The sequence below is a fragment of the Taurulus bubalis genome (assembly GCF_910589615.1).
Source record: "Taurulus bubalis genome assembly, chromosome: 4".
In the NCBI taxonomy this organism is placed as follows: domain Eukaryota; kingdom Metazoa; phylum Chordata; class Actinopteri; order Perciformes; family Cottidae; genus Taurulus; species Taurulus bubalis.
The window spans coordinates 3,692,435-3,706,776 of record NC_136592.1 but is presented as its reverse complement, the minus strand read 5'-3'; positions in this window follow the sequence as shown (position 1 = coordinate 3,706,776).

The window sequence follows — 14,342 nt, the reverse complement described above, 5'->3', positions numbered from 1 at the left end:
GCCTTTTCACACCCTATTTCATGCCCATGATGAGATAGAATTTAATTCTGGGAATTAATGCAGCTGAAAATATTAGGGAAAATAAAATAGGAACAAAGGTAACGTCGGTTTGGTGAATTCCAGCTGTCAATTGGTCGTTCTTACAGCGCCACACAAGTGCATTTTGTCCCAGTTTTTGAGCTGTAAATTCATTAATAATCAACCTAAAAACATGAACGACACAACATCAAACATAGCTTTGCTCCTACAGCTCACTACATTGTGTTGCATCTTCTTTTCCCCCCTTCAAGGTAGTGTGTAATCCCACTGTGAACGGTGTCCCCATTCCTTGTAATTATGCAAATGACACATTAATGAGGTGTAATTGTGAATTCATAAAACAGCATGGCTAAACTGTATAAAGATGCCATGTCTTAATAGGGGCAGTGGGAAGCTTCATCATTGAAGGGCTGGATACGCTAATTGTTTACCCACCACTGCTACTTTAAGTAGCACATATTCATTTCAGGGGCATGCAGTCTAGTTATGCGTGTTTATCCTACTTAATGAATGGTGTTGAGTGTTTTTCATGGCAAGGAACATTTACTACACAAAATATACATTTTAAAAGACACAGAGCCACTGCCGGGGAGCAAAGGCTCAAGTCTTTAGCCTCAGAACTCATTTCCTCTGTGCAGCCTGTGAAGATCATTAGTGCATTGCATTACTGCTTATTGCTGTCTGTGGCCTTTGATAATAGAGGTGACTCAGCAGTTTCACAAGCAGCACACTGTTTAAATGCATGTGTAGTTGAAAGCTATTCTTTGAGTGTTTAAAATTGAATAATATAGGATTTAAAGACATCTAAAAGGGCAGTTTATGAGCTTTAATTAGGCTGCAACCTCCGGGTCTGAAGCCAATGCAGAAGTGCCATATCATTGCATTCTCTCTAATGACCAACAGGGGGCGACAACGGTCACAAAAATAAGTCTGATTGTGGAGAGAGAATTTATGAGGAAATTACTCTACTCTAAACATTGTAAACATGAGTATTATAACTATTTAACCCTTTCACAGTGTGCTTTCAGTTCATGAAAGATAATTGTAACATTTTTGGTTACCTAAAAAAAACAACTATATATATCTATACTTAGATTTCTAAATAAATATGATATAGTAGTTGTATTTTTTATTTTTTTTCCTGCCTCCTTTTTATCTAACAATCACATTGTGTTCTTGATTCTTTGACTATTGAGTGCTTATCTCATCGTCTCTTATCAGAGGGCAATATTCTTATTCAACCTCAACATAAAGGATGCAAACGATCAAATCTTAAAGCCCCCTCTTCACACAAAAAATATGTTTTCCATCTTGTCACTTCACTGGGATGTTTGAGCTTCACTGTGCAGAATGATGTATGTGCAGAGTTTGACACTAGAAGGCTGTTCTCACATTTATCTGCTGAAGGGGCAGACTTTCTCTGTGCTCACCTTAAATCTCAGTTTAGTCGAGATGCAATGAAAAATGCCCTTTTAACCCTTTTAGATCACATCCCCGGTCGGATTGTGCACCCATATTTCAAAATCCAATCATCTTTTATTCCTGTAAAACAAAACAGGAAGTGTGCTCACGTAAGCTAGTACCAACCAACTTCAAACAATAATATCATGACATCCATCCATCAATCAATCGACAACTGGTAGTGACACGGAAAGGGGTGTGGAGTCACAGTCCTCTGCAGCTCTGCATTGCACGACCAAAACGAGGACAGAGACTAGAGGTTGTTGAAGGCAAGAAGTGTGTTTAAGGAACCAAAGGTGGCGGAGGTGGAGTGCAGACCAGGTGGAGTGGAGACCAGGTGGAGTGCAGACCAGGCTAGCAGGAAGGAAGGTGGATTATCCGGAATCACAGGGGAAAAGAACAGTTAATGTCCAGCTCCAAAACGACCAGAGGACTAGACGTCAGGAAGCACAAAAACTACAGAGGACTGAAAGCGAGTACCAACCGCGCTAGCTAAGACAATGATCTGTCACCAGATGTGTGACGAGCCTGGGTTGAAATCTTAGGCTGTATATAAGAAGTGGACGTGTCACCCACTGGTTTGTGGATTGTCGTTTGGAAGCCTTGAGTTTGTTATTTTGGTTGCCGCCATTTTAGAGAGACGCCGCATACGGCTCTGGCAGCAACCTGTCAATAGCAAGGTGACCCCGCCGTGAAGCATCCCCTGCTTTATGGTCTGTTTGACTCTAAATGGACCATCATTTACTAAATAAACATCATGCTGTATTGAAGAAGACGTAATACTAGAGATTGAGACATAAACTCATGTTTACAATGTTTACTGAGGGAAGACATCAAGAGAGAAGTAGAGTCATTTATACAACCAGACTTCTGTTTGCAACCAAAGGAGTCGCCTCCTGCTGGTCATTAGAAACAATGCACGTTATATAGGACAAATAACTAAAAAACTGAGTTATTACTTATCAAAAGATTAACACTCAACAACTCAGCTAATCTCTTCCATGAAGATACGAGTGTGCTTTAATCAGGTTGGATTGACAGAGCTCTGGACATTTACAGAAGGAAGAGTTCATCTGCAAAAACAATAAAGCCATTCTTAAAATGAATAAACCAACGACAGTTTGATATTCCCTTGGGTGCAAAATAGAAAATTATAAAGTATTTAGGAGAAGAAATTGAAACAGAAATGTCTGTTTTTGCAAATGAACCACAACTGTCATCACATTTAGAATCAGATGTTGCTGAACTAAAAGATCCTTTCTCTCCAAAGCGTCCAGCATAATTGTTATTGGTTAGAACAGCGCTAGTCTTATCAAAGTAATTGCTGAAATCTGTGAATGTAGCAGCTTGCAACAACGAGGTCCTTCGGGGTAAGAAACACGAGCAGTCAGACAATCAATTGGGTTTCACAAACCGCCGGGTCAACCCGGCTGTGGGGAAGAAAATACAAACGGTACAAATATTTCCCAAACTGTGAATTGTTAAGATGAATCATTTTCAGTTTTATTTGCAAAGAAAATTGGTAGCTAATCTGGCCAAACTGTCAGCGTGTGTGAAGATCGTTTATCTTCATCAGGTCTCCTCCCCCGACCAACTTTTAGCGACGTCGCCACATTGCGAGATACAAGACGTGTGATCGTATCCGACAGAACCGACGGAGCTGTTGTAGACGCTTTTTCTTTTTTTCCAAGAATGAACACAAAAGAAACAAACATTTCAGAGATGCTTGTTAGTATTCTGACACGGTCTTAAGTGGCAATGAATTTGCTGAAAAACACCAAGTGTGTCACTTCTCTTTCTTTTAGTGGAACAAGTTGCTCTGCGGGCGTCACTGAGTTAGAGAGTGGCAGAGGGGGTGAGCTTTTGCATTCGCGACACATACAGATGTCTGGAATCAACTGCACATGTCAGCGCTTTAATTAGTTTCAACACTAAATCGATGCGGGCTGATTAATAAGACAGGGGCCGGTGCTAAGGTTGAGGCCGGTTACTGGAACAAGAGAGCTTGCTTAAGGAGAAAAACTAATTGTATGAATTATTGAGCAAGCTGTCCGTTCTGAGCAATGATGCAATTGGTTTTTGGGTGGAAAAAATAAATAAATAATAAAATGGAATGTACCCACTGGACCTACATTTCTCTTTACCGTCACTTAGCGTTTGAGACATGTGGCCCTGGAAGGACCAACCGACCTCTCGATCTTTCTTGGTTGGTCTCTGGACTGTTGAGTCTAACGAGGGGAGTAACTGTCATTCTGGTTATCTACTCATCTAACCCCTCCCCCTCCCAAACCATCAAATAATTGGTCAGTGGCCCTCGGCGTCTGATACATGCACATCATTACTGCGTACCTTAACGTACATACTTCACTAACGAACTTAAGTTATGCAACTACCATACTTATTTTAACCCAAATCTTGATCTTTTTCTCTGCCTTACCAATACTTATTTTGCCTAAACCTGAAATTGGTAGGTTTTTGTTGCTTAAGTGAACCTAGAAATGAAGTGAACCTACAAAGTTTCTTCTGAAAAGAGGCCTATGCACCCGAGGTATCCTCATAAAACAGTTCATGTGATATCTTACGAGAAGTGACTCCCTATTTTTCGTGCGTTTTTCCTACGAAAGCTCACAACACGGCTCATTTTCTGCTTGTTACATGCATACGGCCTTTTCAAAATCAGCAACCATCTTCATGGGAAACTCAGTTAGGTTTTGGCAAAAAAAAAAACACACACTAAGGTTTAGGTGTTGCCATGAATGCAAACAGTGGGGAGATACCGGAACAACAAACCTCAGAGGCCCATTCAGAAGAGAAAATAACAAGTGGTCGTAGTGCCACTGTAATTTAACACGGATTACTTGTCGTACATTTACCGATACCACAAATGGTCTAGATTTATAATATTAGGAAATGTAATTTAGGATGATCACCCATCCGTGGAAATCTATGACATATGAATCATTTATTTGAGACAGACGACGGGAAGATGACAGAAATCAGTTACTGACAACTTTGAAATACTTCCTGTGTGATGAGCTGGCATACCGCCCATTTCATATTAAATACTGGAGTTGCTGTAATCCAATTTATTTAGCACAATTTACTGTAGTGGCTGACTGTGAAACCCAACCTCCAGAACACACCGTGTGAGAGTCAGCAATGTGCTGCTGCTGTATCTACATACTAACTCACAGGCGGCAGGGGAAAACTAGGAGCGCTCTCTACTTCACAAGACTGTGAATACAGCAGATGTAAGAAGAGGGCAGCCGGGTCACAAACAATGTGCTGTTCCTCCTCTGACGTACAAGTAGTTAAACACTTTTAATCCCACTTGAATCTCTCACTTTGACATCTGCTGCGCTTGCTTACGCAGCAGGGGTCCCGTTTGTAACAGTTGCGTGAACGCAAAACGGGGCCAGAAAGAGGCGTACGCCGTTTCCCACGCCGAGGTATTGATCTGTAAAAACTAACTTGACGTGAGAATGTGCGCACCTGTGCGGAAACTATGACCCGCGCGCTAAGCACCGCTATGGCGACGAGAGGTTATCTAACGTTGCAGATAACCTCTCGTCGCCATAGCGGTGCTTAAGCGGTGTTGACTTGAAGCTGAATTGTGGAACTTTAACGTGAGAGGAATTATTCCAGGTACAGTGATTCCTCTCACACATTTAACTTCACTTCATATCACACGTTACTTGCAAACATTCAAACCAGCGGTGTCATTTGCACTAATGAGCCATATGGAAACAAACCAACTAAAATATCAAAAGTCCAATCTTAATAAATCAAATGTGGCGTAATATTTCATCAGCGCTGTCTGCAGGACACTCTTGGAGCTAATGAAGTGATCATCATCGGTTGCAGAAATATGAAATAGCATTAAAGCATTGCAGAACAGAGTGTTGATAGTTTTAATAAAATCGTCTTAATGTCGTGCAAATATCACCTAGCATGTTTTTAATTTATGGAGTATTTGATTTGGACGATATAAACAGCCGGCCGATGCAAGAACTAGAGCTCACCGGAGATACAATCTCACACTCTGAAGGACCCAAATTTAGACCTGGTAGGCAGTAGATGATTTAATCTAAGACGAATTTTGATAACAGAAAGAAAGTTCGAAAGCAAAGTACACTGTGATGAACCCGCGTAGAAGAAAGGAACAGAGGAGGTCTAAACAGGGAAGTGGGACCAGGTGAGCAGGAGGTCTGGTGTCTGCAGGGCGGACTAGAGACAGGTGACACTAATCAGGGCGGGGCAGACGTGCAACAAAGGCAGGAAAACACAGGAAATCCTCTCGATTCAGCTGTGGACAAGACGCACCATAACGCAGTCTTCAGTGAAGTCAGAGGCCGATGGAGCCGGACTGAGACTCTGCCATCTCCAAGCAGCTCACCAGCACATCCTCACCTCATATGTGTAAACAACATCTGTGGGGTCCACGTTTTCTGGTGTTCATACATGTCCTCATTTCTATTCACATTTAAGGTGGATCGTATGCACTGTTTGATCAATGAGATTCATAACACTTTTTTGAATGCACCTTTTTAATGGATTACCAGGTTCTATAGACATGCGGATAACAAATCCACTTTTGGTTTATAACTTACATGTTTGAATAATGCCACAAAATATGATTAAGTTACCTAAAAAACCCAACCACCATGTTTTCCTAAACCCAACCAAGTAGTTGTGTTGTCAGTTCTGCACTTCAGGGGAGAAATAACATAAAAAAGGTGTCATACAAACCGTTGTTTGAGGACACGGACCAGATTCACCACCTCGACCTCAGCAGCTTTACTTGTTATCCCACTGCATAAAGAACACACCACTTCCTGCACTGGCTGTTATCATCGGACATACTGGAGCATGAGACCTGTAGAAGCATCCAATATGAATATGATTTGTGTGTTGGTGATGTTTGAGGCGGGCTTACTAGTAGTGGTTCACAAACAACGCTTGTATTTGCATTTTATCTGCATTTTCCTTAATTTCTCTGTTCATTTTTGTATTAACTTAGACACATCGATGCATCAAAGTCATTATTCCACAAGCACCTAATATAATAATGAACCAACAATGAACAACAGTTGGCTGCTGAACCGGAGCTGTCAAACTCAGTCATTCTTAAAAAAAAGAAAAAAGAAATGTTCATGTTTGTTTACTGTTTTGTCTTTGTTTTGTCAGCTTTTTAGATGTATTGCTCCACGTTGGCAGTAAACACGATTGTTCATGTGACAAATGTTTAATCGGTTTCATTATGAATCCCGTGCATTTTTGTGGGTGTTTTTTTAATTTATTTTCTTGCACAGTGACAGCACCGACAATGACTGCTCGGCCCTCTGAGAAACAAATTAAGGGTTACAAATGAATGACTAAAAACACAAGCTTTGGATGGATCCTGCAATCCTATCTATCCTCACAGATGGCGTCTTCATATTTATATCTATTACAGCTATATGCATTCGGTAATTTGTCAGAGTAATGCAACGGGTGCTGCCTTCAAACCTGTCTCCCCGCAATGACTTTGGCCTATTAATTAGACAGGGTTAACAAAAGGAGAGCGACCCCCAGGCTTCACCCATCTCTGGCATATGCCGCCGCTGGAAGGATGTTCTCACTCGCCGGGCCCAGCGGCCACCTCCTGTGATTAATGTGTATGTGTCCGGGGCTACTTTTGGCAGGGTCTTGTCTGACATGTCTCCAAAGTTCAATAGTATTCATGGTAAGCAGCGCTTTAATTCAAATGAGCGCATTAGAATTGCAAATGCTACTACACGGTTTAGGAGTTCAAGTACAACATCTTATTAGGTAGGGTTAAAAAAAATATCCAGGTAGGCGTGAATGCAAAGGAAGAATTGAATGATACACACCGGGTATTAGATAGAAGCATATCAGACATGGCCTTGATTTAAAACTGAATAAACTGGAGGATTAAAGGATAAATTGTATCCAGTCTGAACATCAGGTTGGATTTTTTTTTTTTTCTCGATTAAGACCAAAGACCCTTTTGGTCAAAGTGAACTCTCAGTCATCAGTCATGTCATCAAAATTCATTTCAACAGCTGCTTGTTCAGATCAACCTGCAAGGACTCGACCACTTTGCGATGTCCCACTTCAAGTGCTTTAAACTGTGATGGATAGAAATAGACAATTCCACCACGGATTGCCTGTTAATCACTTTGGCATTTTTTCTCCCAAAGTGCCAAATATTTCTTGGTGTTCAGAATTTTCATTTGCATGCTAATGAAGGTGAAGGGCAGAAGCCACTAATTACAATCCAGTAAAGGCCTGCCTAATGGTCCACTAAAGACATAGCATGGCTGAGCCCATAATTCCATTATGCAAATGCCCAGTCAGGAGTGTAAGAACCCACAGTCATTGCAAACTAGAGCGGCTGTTGCGGGACTTCTCCGCACTTGGTAAAGATGTAAAACAATATACTTGTCATTGTGGCTTCTGTGAATAATGGCGACGGACTTGGATTTAAAAAAAACAAGGAACCCTTTGCTGGTCTCTGCAGCCAGGCTCTGTTAGCTGCTAACAAAATGCTTTCTGATCACTGACCAAGTGCAGAACTGATGCCACATTGTCCTGCTGGTGTTTCCCACACAACTAGCCCGTTGAGGCCCTAAACAAGGGGAGAGCATAGTGCATTTAAGTACTTGGGTCCAGTGGAGTTTACTAGTTTGCATTCAGTGTCCCTCACCGAAATAAGTAGTGTTTATCCTCGAGGTTGAGCAAACATGTAGAGTGCATATCCGTCAAAAATGTCCTCGAAGCCAAGTACTTTGAATCCAGCATTGTTTACATTACATCCAGCAGCGTAACATAATTGTGATTGGCCGCGGTGCAAATGTTTTCTTCAGTCCTTGCCCCAAAACAAAAGCACACACACACACACACACACACACACACACACACACACACACACACACACACACAGTTTGTGACCATGGAGGCTCACCATCGACAGCAGCCGAAACATAAATTTACCAGCGCTGATTTAACAGCCTGCTCTGGATTCAGCTGCCAAATGACACTGAACACAGTAGGGGCACATTTTCCAACATAGTGGTAACAATTATATTTAAGGCCTTGATCCCCCTCAACAACAGAGGGAAGCCTTTACTCTCCCATCAGAAGTTCATCCAATGGGCGAGCAAAGTCATTAATAACACTGCTCAAGAATGTATTGTTGTTATTGAATTGTGTTGTAATGTCATTTCTGGTAAATATCGCAATGCAAAATCGGTTTTCAGTGTGAAAAGAAGAAGCGTAGAGTGAGTGGTTACGTTTCCAGTCGGATCTCGAGCGCACAGCTGATAGGAAGCCTACGTGGCTTGTGTGCATGAGGAAACAGAAGTGCATGGTAATGGCTTCATTGTGGACGGAGAGCATCCGGAGGCTTGCTTGTGTGTGATTGGTGGGCCCTGACAGCTGGGGGGCCCCAATATTTATGTCTTTGTTCATATTGTATGACATTCGGCAAAGGCCTCAAAATGTAACCACTCAGCTACCAAAGCACCTCCGCTCTTATACTTTGACAGTTTTGCTTTTGTTGATACTTGAGTACGTTTCACCTCTTTAGAAACGGCACGTGTCGCCAAATCAACCTCGACTGAAATCCCAAGTATTACAGCAGAAAAGATGGGAATACCGCACTATAAATACAATTTGGGCAACAAAGATGCTGAAAATGACCATGTCTTAAACTATTGACACATTGGTTGAAAAAATGTCAATGATAAACAGTATAAAAAGTCGGGTTTGATTTCTTCCCTGAGTGAGAGAGGTGAAGCAGGAAGAGCTTGAATCTCCTCATTTGAATGACTAACAGCAAGACTGTGCGCAGCAGGCACTACGTTACAACATTACTGTTTAATAAAAGGCTCTTTGTGTCTATCATACCCATACATATGTTAATTTCATGTAAATCTCCTCATTTAAACTGCTTAAAAGTGATTTGTATTTGAGGTAAGGCAAACGGAGATTGTGTCTAATCCACTCACCACCCACACCCCGTGAAAGATCCTTAGAAAAGGCAGTGTTAAAGACTTTCCGCAATGATTTCTCCCCCATTCAGAATGACTCCTACCATTGCCTCTGAAACACAGCATTGCTACCAGCAAGTCAGGAAAGCAAGAGAGAGGTTTTCCCATCCTAGAAACTGAGATAAGATCAGAGAATGCTTCATTTATAAAGAGGCTTTAAGGGTGCAAAGGTGCCAGCCTTGGTGGATTAATTTTAAAGCTGAGGCAATTTGCACTTGTAATTGGTAATGGAGCACTTTTCAGGGGCTTGTTTGCACCACAACCTGATTTGCATAATTGTATCAGGCAAATAGGCAAAAATAAATAAAAAAAATGCTGCAGTTGAAGTGCCAACACACGCACACTTTTTCCTCGTGTATCACAGCTTCAGGCACAGAAAGGGAGCGATGCTGTCTATTGGATAGGTTTGACATTTCGCCCAGCGCCATGACATCAACCACCTTTATGTATTCATGTATTCGTGTTCGGACGCCGTCTGGTCTCGTTCAGATCCGTACAGGAAGACGGATAAACCAAACGAGAGCTACTTCCCCCTCGCAGCTATGGGTCTGGCATTGAGAGGTAGTCAAGTGTCTGTCAGATTTCGCAGCAACCTGCCAATGATCACAGCATCCCTGGGGGATATACAGCAACACAGCAGGTGACAGTCATTTAAAAATGTTGGCTTGGCTCCGGATCCCGACATCAAAGACGAAGAGACGGGACTAATCTCTATTCAGGTCTTGCTCGTGGCGTTCCCTGTGCAATTACAGGGGGATCACGTGGACCCAGCAACACTAACTTATGTTTTATTGCAAGCCAAAATCATAGTTTAACACATTGAAACACAACAAAAAAAAAAAAATATCTGTGATTTATTTCACTTTTATTTCCTCATAATTTTAAAATATCTGACTGTGTTGGGGTTTCCTTCATTAAAAACACAGTGACAAGTATTACACAGGACGGCATTCTTCTTAAAGTGGGACGCAGCCTCAAGAGGTCCTCTGGTAAACTGCAGAAGACCAACTGGGACAATCAGAAGCAGCACCAGAGATGCCGTTTCTCTAGCTGGAGGCTATCACATCTTATGATTCAAAAACACACAATAACAATTTATTTATTTAAAAAATATATATATATATGATTCAGCCCTGCCGGTCATAGGTGGTTTTACCCGCTGTCCTAATTTAATCTCCTCTGTCTTTTTATTTATTTGTGTATTATGCTGCTGGCCAAACTAAAGCAAACTGAGGTAGAAAGGTGCATTCAAGAGAGTGCAGGTTTCCTCCGCCAGTTGTGTCTGCAGCAAACCACTCCGGTGTTTTTGTGAATGAATGAATACAACCACCAACTTGCTCGCCCCCTGCCTAGACACTAATGGTGCCTGAAAACACACTTCATTCAAACTCAAACAAGCGGTAATGTATGCAGGCAGTCGGCTCAAAGTCCTTGTATGAGATTTAATTCAATTCAGTTTATTTTGTACAGCCCAAAATCACAAATTACAATTTTTTCTCGGAGGGATTTACAATCTTCTCTTCTCTTTACAAATTACGAATCTGTACACATACGACAGACATCCGCTGAAACCTTCAGAGGAGGATCCCTCTTCCCGGATGGACAGAAGCAATAGATGTCATGTGACCAGAATGAATAACAGAATTACAGCACATTACATGAATATGACAGAAAGTATTCATATAACGAGTACTAAACGCATTGACCCGATCCAGAAAACCACGATCCATGTCAGCAGAAGGAGGTAGAGGCGCACCTCAGGACATTAATCACTTAACGTTTTCCTTTGCTTTTTAGTCATCTGATTTTTCTTGTACAAATAATGGTTGAACTGCATATTATACATTCTAGCCCTCAACTGCACTGTTTTTATTCTGTTTGTATTATTTTTAACTGTTTGTTTCACACGTTTTTATATGTATTTTGTCCTTTCTGTGGACCCCAGGAAGACTAGCGGCCGCTAAGGTGTCAGCTATTGAGGATCCAGTAAATAAACTAAACTAGAGAGGAGAGGCATCAGCCGGGCCGTGGCAGGGAGACGTCCTGCAGTCTTGCCAAAACCAAAATTAAACACCAAGCTGCTGCTGCTGTGTGCAGCTTGGCTGAGCTGCTGAGCGGCACGCAGCAGTGTGTGTGTGCTGGTAGTTCCGTTAGTCGTCCCAAACACAACACTGTGGGCGCAGAGAAATGGACGAGGGGTCGGATATGCACTCAGCTGTGAGTGGCAGCGATCGCATGATCCTTCTGCCGGAGATTCTAATAATGCTAATTTTCTAGTATATATACAGCTCATGTGATATAAAGAACGCTGACCCGTTGATTCCAGTGCATAAAAGCTTGCTATGGCATTTTGGAGGCGCTTTTAGACCCCATTAAGTGGAGAATATGAGAGACAACAGCAGAATATTAGAAAATCAACTGTGCGCCAGACATCTGGCCATTTAGGGTTATTGCTCCTTCTAGCCTCAGCCTAGCTCTGCTTATGTAAGTCACATGAAATCATCCTTCAGTAGAACATGTATGGGAATAACAGTTATCTGCACGACTGTCAGTCATAAAATAAAATAAAAAACAAAAAGAGCCATATAGATCGGACAATATATGACACAATCTAGTGGTTCACAGTCTATGGTGCAATGGGTATCAGCTTTGGAGTCTGTGTTGTAACATTTTACATTTAACAATACTGAAAAAAGAAATACAAAAATAAACATTTTAAAGCTTACCGAGAGGGCAAGAAGGATGGTAGAGTGTGAGCATGCCACGTCATTCAGGATGCAGAGGGGGGAAACTGTGACGGTACTTAACTTTCTAACCTTAGCATGGGCTAAAATAGCATAAGACATGGTATAGCAATTATGTTTGGAATCACCAAGGGACTGACGACATTGTCTCTAAAGTCAAAAGTCTGAGGACCCTGCACATCTGCTTTGAAAGACAAAGACAAACAATGAGACTTTTCTTTCCAGTGCATATGGCCAATTAGAAGAGAAATCCTTAGTGAGTTTGGACCTTAATTATTTCTCTACCTTTTGCAATGAATGGAATCATTTTACCGTAAAGGACTTCTAATCAAGGGAAGAAAAAAAATCATATTATAGCTATTCATGGAAGGAGACGCTGCCCTCCCAGGTGTAGAAAAGTTTCAAAGTACAGATGTGCCGAAAGTCCACCTTGCTATAGGCAGCTGTTAGAAAAAATTAATCCACTTGTTGTGCAAGTGCCTGTGGGAATGTATTATGAATAAATAAACTCACTGTCAAATGCAATCCCTTTGGGTGGTTTACCAAGCAGCCTCTTGATGTGAATAAATGATTTTGGGTTCCCGGGATTGAAATCTGGAGAAGAGAAAGGCCTGCAGCGGCGTCCTCTTAGTTACTCTACAGTGAGTCAGTGTCTTCCTGCCACTCCTCAATGACTGTGTCATATCAAAGTCTACTACACACACACAGGTATGCATAGTCACACGTGTATCAAGGCATGAGTCCGCTCTCCATAGAGTTGATTTTCTTATCCACAGTTTTACGTTACCAACTGTGCAAACGAAATATCTCATATGGCGTTCACCAACTATGTTTTAAGAATTACAGAGTGAGAACCAAAAACATATTTATTGCTTTTTAAAATCCCTCCCGCTTTTTACATGAGGGCAGACTCAGCAAGAGCTGTCTTCCTTTAACCCCCGTCTTAATATATAACGGAAAAAAATATGCTTTTCTACAGCATCCTTGTATTATTTTTCTTCTTTTTTAGACAGAGATGAAGATTTAGTCTTTAATTAAATGTCATTTTTTCCACTGCTAGTTTTTTTCTCCCTTCCTCTTGTTTATTCTTCCCGGTGTCTTAATAGGACTGCCATTCAAGTTCGCTTTTCTCCTTCCACCAGACCTGCTGGTGTCCTTGACTGTGAGCTGCTTGTATGAATGAGCTATGTCATTTAGGGGATAAAGAGCAAGAGGAGAGACGTTTAACCTTGCGCTCCTCTCGTCTTTTTTGCAATCTAACCTCTAACCAACTTGCTCAGTCTGAAATGTAACGCTGGGTGCATAGCAATGGCCCCATCTTCAGATGCCGTTGGCCCATGCAATCCCTCTCAGTCATTCTTCATTACACGAGAGATGGAGAGTCTCATCCTATCTCGTATTGCGTTGCCTCCTTTACCAGCACTGGTATCAGATGGTCTGATCTCTCTCGCTCTTTCTCTCGGGCTTTCATCATAAAAAGGTGTTTGAGTTGGGAGCGCACATCCAAGCTCTTTATTTTCTTTCTGTAGTAATCAGCTATTGTAATAGAGAGGGGAGAAAGTAGAACGTTGTTATTGTGCAGAGGTGTGTGTTTGCATGGCAACATGTTTATTTAAAGGATGTGGCCGATGTTGTTGTATGTTTCTCTTACTGTCAACACATCGCAGGAAAAATAACCAAAGCAACAATGTGATAGTTCATCTCTCAAATACTTCCTGACATTCCTGCCTCGTCTGTGGCTCTCAGCCTAAAGCCTTTTAGTTCCTACTGAAAAGGTGAGGCTTTTAAATAGGTCACAAATGCATCGTTTCATATCTAAAAAGTGAGTAAATTATAAAAAGGATTTCAGAAATGATTTCCAGCTGCGGATTATTGCACATGTGGTGTTTCTATTGAGTGTTTACAGCAGCAGGGTGGTGTATGTGGGACTCACAAGTGGCCATGTTCATGGTAATGAGGAAACAAATACCCCAGTGGAACAATATGGCTAATTTTTTAAGCAGGCAAACATTTCATTTTGGCTACACAGACCTTGGCATTGTAA